Source organism: Centruroides sculpturatus, unplaced genomic scaffold (assembly GCF_000671375.1).
Source record: "Centruroides sculpturatus isolate CEXI.00-Female unplaced genomic scaffold, Cexi_2.0 scaffold8, whole genome shotgun sequence".
In the NCBI taxonomy this organism is placed as follows: domain Eukaryota; kingdom Metazoa; phylum Arthropoda; class Arachnida; order Scorpiones; family Buthidae; genus Centruroides; species Centruroides sculpturatus.
The window spans coordinates 50,364-57,702 of record NW_019384535.1 but is presented as its reverse complement, the minus strand read 5'-3'; the positions used below and the strand labels follow the sequence as shown (position 1 = coordinate 57,702).

The 7,339-nt window shown below is 30.4% G+C and overlaps 1 pseudogene; it reads left to right on the top strand.

Moving 5' to 3' along the window:
* Nucleotides 1–2,263: 2,263 nt before the first annotated feature.
* LOC111623214 lies at nt 2,264–3,630 on the top strand (annotated as a pseudogene).
* Nucleotides 3,631–7,339: the final 3,709 nt, after the last annotated feature.

The following is a 7,339-nucleotide window of genomic DNA, read 5'->3' as shown; positions in this document are numbered from 1 at the left end:
ATGACGTGCCTGTAACGTTGTGTTTAAAACAGTTTGAAGCCGCAGATTCAACAAAGGTAGCGAATGTCCAACGTCATTACCTGCAAAACTTCAATAAACGTTTAAAGTACTCACGTATGCTCCTGCGGGACACACTTGTGAGTATTTTCAAAATGTTATATCCAGATCACAACTCGCGTGTGAAATATCATCTTAAAGATCGAAAGAAAAATTTATCATAGTAATAAATGTGAATTTACAACGATCATCAACTCGACTGACATGTAGCGGGAAATCAGTTGATAAACGGAAATCCTACCATAGACTTCACGTGGCAAATTTTGACTTCAAATATTTCAATACATGGCACCATCAAATGTTGCCGGAATACATAAGTAACTCGTTGCTGGATTTTTTTCTGTAAGATACAATTATAATTATTTATCAATGGGCACTCGTCTACAATAGGAGATTCATCGAAGAGGTTTTATTAAAATTTCAATAATTTGCCTTTTCAATCAGTTTATACTTTCTTTAAGTTATTTTCAATTTTTCTGATATTAAACCACTATTACAATTGTAATATTTTTAGTCTTTCCCCAGAAAAGAAAAAAGTTTCACATAGAATCGAAATATAATCGTTCTTTTTGTAAATTTATTTATGAAACATCCGTTTTCATTACGGCGACGAGACAGGAATCTACAAAATTTAATAGCATGAAGGAATTTGATGGAAAATTTGCCATGTGTCTTTAGAATATAACACAATACTAGTATTTACTACGCCACAAATTTAAAATTTAACTTTAAAATAAATTTTAAAAAGTGTGTACTGTATATTAAATAAATAATTAAAAATTAACTAAACAAATAAAACATAGAAAACAGAGCTAAGTAGAAAGAAACATGATTTAAGGGTTTTTAAGTTCCATTCTTTTCTCTATTATATATTTCCATACTGGTGAAAGCGCATTAGCATCCCTTTTTATTTTACTTTTATAAATTTCCACCTTTTCCATCTCAAACGCAGTGGATGGAGAGTGCACCGTTTTAATGACTTTTGCCTCTTTCTATTCTACAACTGCTCCTTCAGTTTGCATCATAATCGCTAATATTGTGTTGTTGTGCCCTTTGTCAACATTGTATCTATGTTCTCGCAGATGTACAGTACCACCAGGTTTCTTCTAGTCACACCCACATAATCTTTTTCAATTCTTAACTGTTGATTTTCAAATAGTATTTTATATTGCCCAGCTTTCTCTTCTTTTTTATGCTGTTTTTATTGTTCCATAGCAATCTATAGATATTGAGTGCTCTTTTTCTTATAAAAACTCGAGAATGGTATATAAATGAGCACCCAATATCTGTAGTTTGCTACGGAACGATAAAGATACTGTAAAAAAAGGAAGAGAAAGATGGGATATATATAATTTCATTTGAAAATCAACAGTTAGGAATCAAAAAGTTTATGTGGGTGTGACTAGAAGAAACCTGGCGGTATGTATGAGAGAACATAGATACAACGTTGACAAACGACACAACAACACAACGTTGTAAAATGGGAAGAGGCTAGTCATTAAAACGGTGCACTCTTTATCCATTGCGTTTGAGATGGAAAAGGTGGAAATTTATAAAAGTAAAATAAAAAAAAACTGTTGCCTAAATGCTAGGGATGCTAATGCGCTTAAAACAGTATGGAAATATATAATAGAAAAAAGAATGGAACTAAAAACCCATAAAACATGTTTCTTTTTAGTTAGCTCTGTTTTCTATGTTTTATTTGTTTAGTTACTTTTTATTTATTTATTTAATATACACACTTTTTTTAAAAAAAATTCAAATATATAAAATATTCAAAAACGGTACGTTCCATTTTGCAACATTTATAATATTAAACCTGACGATGGCCTATATTAGATAGGTTGAGAACGTTTGTAATAATAAAGGAATTTTAAGCTCAGCAAAATTAGGTGTTAGTGAAACTGAAGTGAATTAGTTGCTTACAGCAATTTCTTCTGTGAGGTTTAGAGTAATGATGGAAACTGCAATCGGTTTCATATTTTATCTAGTTTCGGAAACTGGGAAAACCTATAAATATGAGCTACTTTTCTGCTACGTGGAAGTTGTTATATCCACTATTTTAATCGTCGGCGACGTAATATATTGTTGCTTGTTTCTCGCATTGCTTCTGCATACTTTAATGAATGTATTCGAGAAAGTATCGCAAGATTTGTATCTATTAAAAAAATACAGCCTTAATTTTAAATCACAATTAGAAGAAATTATGGTACGACATGACGAAGTTTGGAATTTTACAAATCAACTCAACGGTCCAGGTCCATTAAGAAGGATGATCAGCATCCGAGATGAGCCGATTATCAAGCATCTGAAAGACATCAAGCTGAATCACATCTCCGAATCCTCAAGAGATTATGTCTTGGAATTCCATCTTGAACCGAACGAATACTTCAATAACGCCGTTCTAACTAAACAATATTCAGTAACGGGTGATTTTGATCGAAAAAATTCGTATTGCTATGAAGGTCCCAGTTACGTTAACAGTAAAGAATGCTTCATAGATTAAAAGGAAGGGAAGGATATTACGTTGAAAGTATTTAGAGGAAACGAAGGTTCATCAGAAGCTGATTGCAAAAGAAGTGTAGCGACGAAATCATTGTTTAATTTCTTTAAAGATCTACCCGAATTAAATGAAAATCAATGCTATGATGAGAAGTAATTGCTTTTATTTTATTACGAGATTGGCGAATACATTAAGGGTAGAATTATACCCAAAGCTATACTTTATTATACTGAAGAAATTAATGACGATTATGGTGATTCCGACACCGAATGCGAATTTATAGGTCGCATTATATATAATTTAAATGATGATAATGACCCATAATTAACATTTCTCATCATAAAAGCTTTTTTTCTAGCTTAAAATTTTTGTTTATATTTTTCAAATTTAATTTCGTTTATGATTAAGTTAGCATTGAAAATTCTTGTAGTGAATATTAATAAATAAATAGCTTGAATTCAAAAATATCATATTTTTTGTTTGTGACTTTTGTACAAAGACAATTTTAATCTTTAAACGTTAAAAATGTTCATGAAAGGTCGCATGATATGATTACAAATGCAAGATTTTCAGGTCTATATTTGTACGTGAAATAAATTTCTTGTAATTTTTTGAAATAGTTTATTTAATTAATTAATTAAATGTTGCAACGATTTTATCATCGTTTTTAGTATCAAAATGCAAAGCATTAAAATCTTTAGCATTTTCGATGAATTATTATTTTAAAAATCCAGCAACTAGTCTTGTTAGTTTCCGGCTACAGAATTTAAAATTTTCGACAAGAGACTAAAGTTATTAAGCTTCAATATGAGTAAACAAAATCCTGCCCCTCCCACACACTGGTGCATTATAGCATCGTGGGACACGAGCACCTTTGAATTTAGTGCCACATAAACAGTTTTAAGTATAGATATTTTTTACAGAAGGAGGATTTTTCGGGGAATTCCCAAAATTGTATCGGCAATTTAGAGTCTTCAGGTATGGCATCAAATTTAGATATTCTTACTACAACCTTCTCGACTTCGCTGGCCTACATATATGGTTTTACAAGAACCGGTTTAGAAAGTTGAAAACCTTCACCAATGTACATATAGGCCGGAGTTTTCACTTTTATATTTCTCTAGAACTATATATCCTAGACATAAACAGAATATGCCATCGTCTTCTTTTGTTTATATTTTACATAGTTATTTTTTATTCATCTTTTATTTTTAAATAAATTCGTCATTTTCGATTTTTTAAATAAACACACTACTTAGATGGAAGTGTTTCACCTTCAGTATTGATTTAAATATTTATTTTTTCTTTCTGTTACATTAATTTTTTGGCTAATTTTTGTGATATTACAAATTTATTTAGCTTATTACATGTTTTTATTATACTTTTCGTGATTATTGATAATTATAATTTTTATTAACGCCTGTTTCAACTCTCCCCCGGTGTATCTTTACGCCAGTGTTTTAAATTTTATTTTTTTTTAAACTATATTTTCTAGACATAAGTAGAATATGCCATCGTCTTCTTTAGTTTTTATTTTAGATAGTTATTTTTTATTCGTCGTTTATTAATAATTACGATTTTGTTTTGAGAAAAATTGATAATTTTGATTGCATAAATAAGCAAATTTTGCCTAAAATTAAACAGGTGACTGAGATGTAATCGGATCAAAGAAGAATAACCGCGCAGCCTTGCATTGACTCGATAGAATTTTGCCTATTTCGACTAATTTCGTTTTTTTTTTTTACTTTGAAATCCGATTTCAACGATGCTTCTTATTCCTCATCCATTCTTTTTCTTTTCCGTGTTGTTCGCTTTGATTTTAAATGAGCCAAATCGTTCTTTTCTCATTGGTACCTTTCTTTTTCTCTATTTGCCATTTGATCGTGTTTTTCTTTTTCTTTTTTCTTAATATATTTCGACTCCTTGCCCAACTTCTTAGCAATGACGTAACTCGTAATTCGGAGGGGGGTTTCGACTTCTCTTCCGAAAAACAATCCGTATGAAAAAATAAATAAGAAAAAATTCTTTATGGGCAGGTGAGATGTAAATGTTCAATTGCTTGAATTCATAAATATTACTTCTTGAAGTTCATGTCGTTTCTTCGTCGAAACCTGTGCAAATAGTGTTTTTACACGAAGACTATACTCTGAATTTCAATTTTTATGAAACATTTTTAGAATTATAGTAATATGTCTCAACCAACTCAAAATTGCTGTGTATTCATTTACATAAGTATCGATTGATTTATTTTTAGAACACACACACAAATTAGAGTTCTCACTTAGTCGATACTTATATAAATTAATATATAGGAAAGTAGTATTAGAGAGCTTGCATTTAGTTTGCATAATAAGGTATTGCAATTCAAATGGCTGACGACACGTAAACATCATTACTAATGACTATTAATTGCTTTATGTAATCGAAACCAATTGACAGGTTTTCTCGCACTTGTCACGCTTCTTAAGAAAGAGTATTAAGCCATTTTTAAGTGTAAGTTCTGTTATAAAACAAAAGATGTATTTGGAGTTTTCCGGCTATGCACTTATGTCAAAAATTTCAATATACCTCGCTGAAACTTCTCAAAGTTTTCAACTTTTATAATTATATTTATGCGATGCACTCATTTCTTGTTATTTGTACGATATTCCGTAGAATCGTGGTGTCGATGTAAACTTATCGTCGAGGTCCACATCTACGAAAATGTTTATCCGAATGTTTAGAATATTCTACATATAGTGGCTGTGATCTTACATTCAGTGGTATTTGTGCTTTTGACAGGTACTATCGACAACCATGTAAATCTAAAACACTGAAATCTGTACTACGTTTTGGGCAAGGTTGTCAATTAGAATCAATTTTTTCATCTAAATCTAGATTGATTTATCTCGAATCTAACAATATTCCAGATTTTGTTTAATTATTGTAAAGAAAAAAATCAAAGTTTAAACCGTTATGTAAAGTAAACAACTCTTAATATACTATTATTTGTATAATTTAAGCAAGAGCCAGGTCTAGTAGGTCAATTGTCACCTTAACACTCATGCATATGATTGTGTATTTATACTGTTCTCAGATCAATCTTATCCGTGCCATTCTCACTATCTTGCTAATATTTTTCGGGCAATGTGTTTTTCTTTGCACAATATAAATAAAGTTTTTATTACAATTACAGTGTATGAAAATTTTGGTTTCAATTTCTGAAACTGTTTACAATGAAAACTAAAACATTTTGACTCTGTCATATGACGAACAACATTATTGCAGTTAAAAAAATAACAAGTTGCTAATAATAGTAGAAAATTGACACAAGAGTATTTTAATTACTTTCACGTTAGACAATGATATCAATGATTAATTATCCTTAATTAAATGATAAATTTTATTTTTCATACCGTTAATACCGCTTTATACACTTACTTAAAAATATGATAAGAATCATCTCGAGCGTAAGTCCCGCGGTTGATAATCAAAAAGAGGAAATATGTCTGCAGTGTTTTCTCTCTTCATTTACTTTAGTTTCGATCGTCTACGGCTGGGAATTTTTTACTCCTTGCTACTGTGTCTTAAACACTAACGGTCGCTTCCGCACACCTTTCAAATTTTACATCTCATTTATTGAATGCCTTTATTGGATACATTCCGTTCTTCTTATATGTATGACACTTCCTTACGTATCGAATGTAACTCCTTGCTTTTCCTCGTTCTCGGTATTCGAGTATGACATATATATCAAAGTAACTACTACAAGCATTTCTTTGTCCGTAGCTGCAATATTCAGTATTGTAAAAAGAGTCAAACTGAATCCGAAAATACAATTAAAAAAGTCATTTCGTTTTCCTGAACATCAGTTATATGCTACTGTGAATTTTGTACAACTTTTCGCAATAATTTTAACTGTTACTTTTACTATATTTGTTCAAAGTATGATCGCTTTTTTATTTTATCCTGCTTTAGAGAAAGGAAAGACCTTTAAATATGAACCGTTTATCTGCTGCATCGAAATTGGTATCTGTAGCACTTTACTCGTTGGTGCTTTAGTATGCATCTTTATGTTCCTCGTTCTGTTTCACTTTATTGTAATGAAAGCATTCGAAAAAGTATCAGAGAATTTGTATCTGCTGAGAAAGAACATTCCAAATATGAAATCTCAACTGAATGAGATTATCGCGCAACACGATGAACTTTGGAATTTTACCAATCAAGTAAACGGACCCTTCAATTACGTATTCATAATAATGTACGGTATTTTATTAATGGAAACCAATCTAATGTACTTTAATTTCAACTTTTCTGAAGGAAAGTTCGCGTTGAAAATTTTCTTTTTGTTACTGTGTGTAACTCTTACTTTAGCGTGTATTTTAATGGGATTCTTGTTATCCGCCTTCACATCTGCTGTAATGTATTTTTGTCGAATTTCCAAAATTTACTACATTTGCAGATTTTTTAAAATTCGTTATATATATATATATTTTCTTTTTTTTAGATGCAAACGTCCTTTCAAGACATCAGAAGATTTGCTGACTGCCATCTCGAATTGGAACAGAAATTAAAGGTTTGATATATTTAAAACGTATCTTTATCTAGTAAATCGTATATTCGGTTTTCGTGTAATTATAATACAATAATAAATGGTAATAACTTTTCAGATTTTGAATTTTATGAAAAGATTCGGTAAAGAATCCCTGTGTCTGTCATGCAGAAATTACTTTAAGATTACAAAAAAGTTTCCAATAAAGGTAATATTTCTAAGAAAATAAAGTATTGTTTTTGTAATTT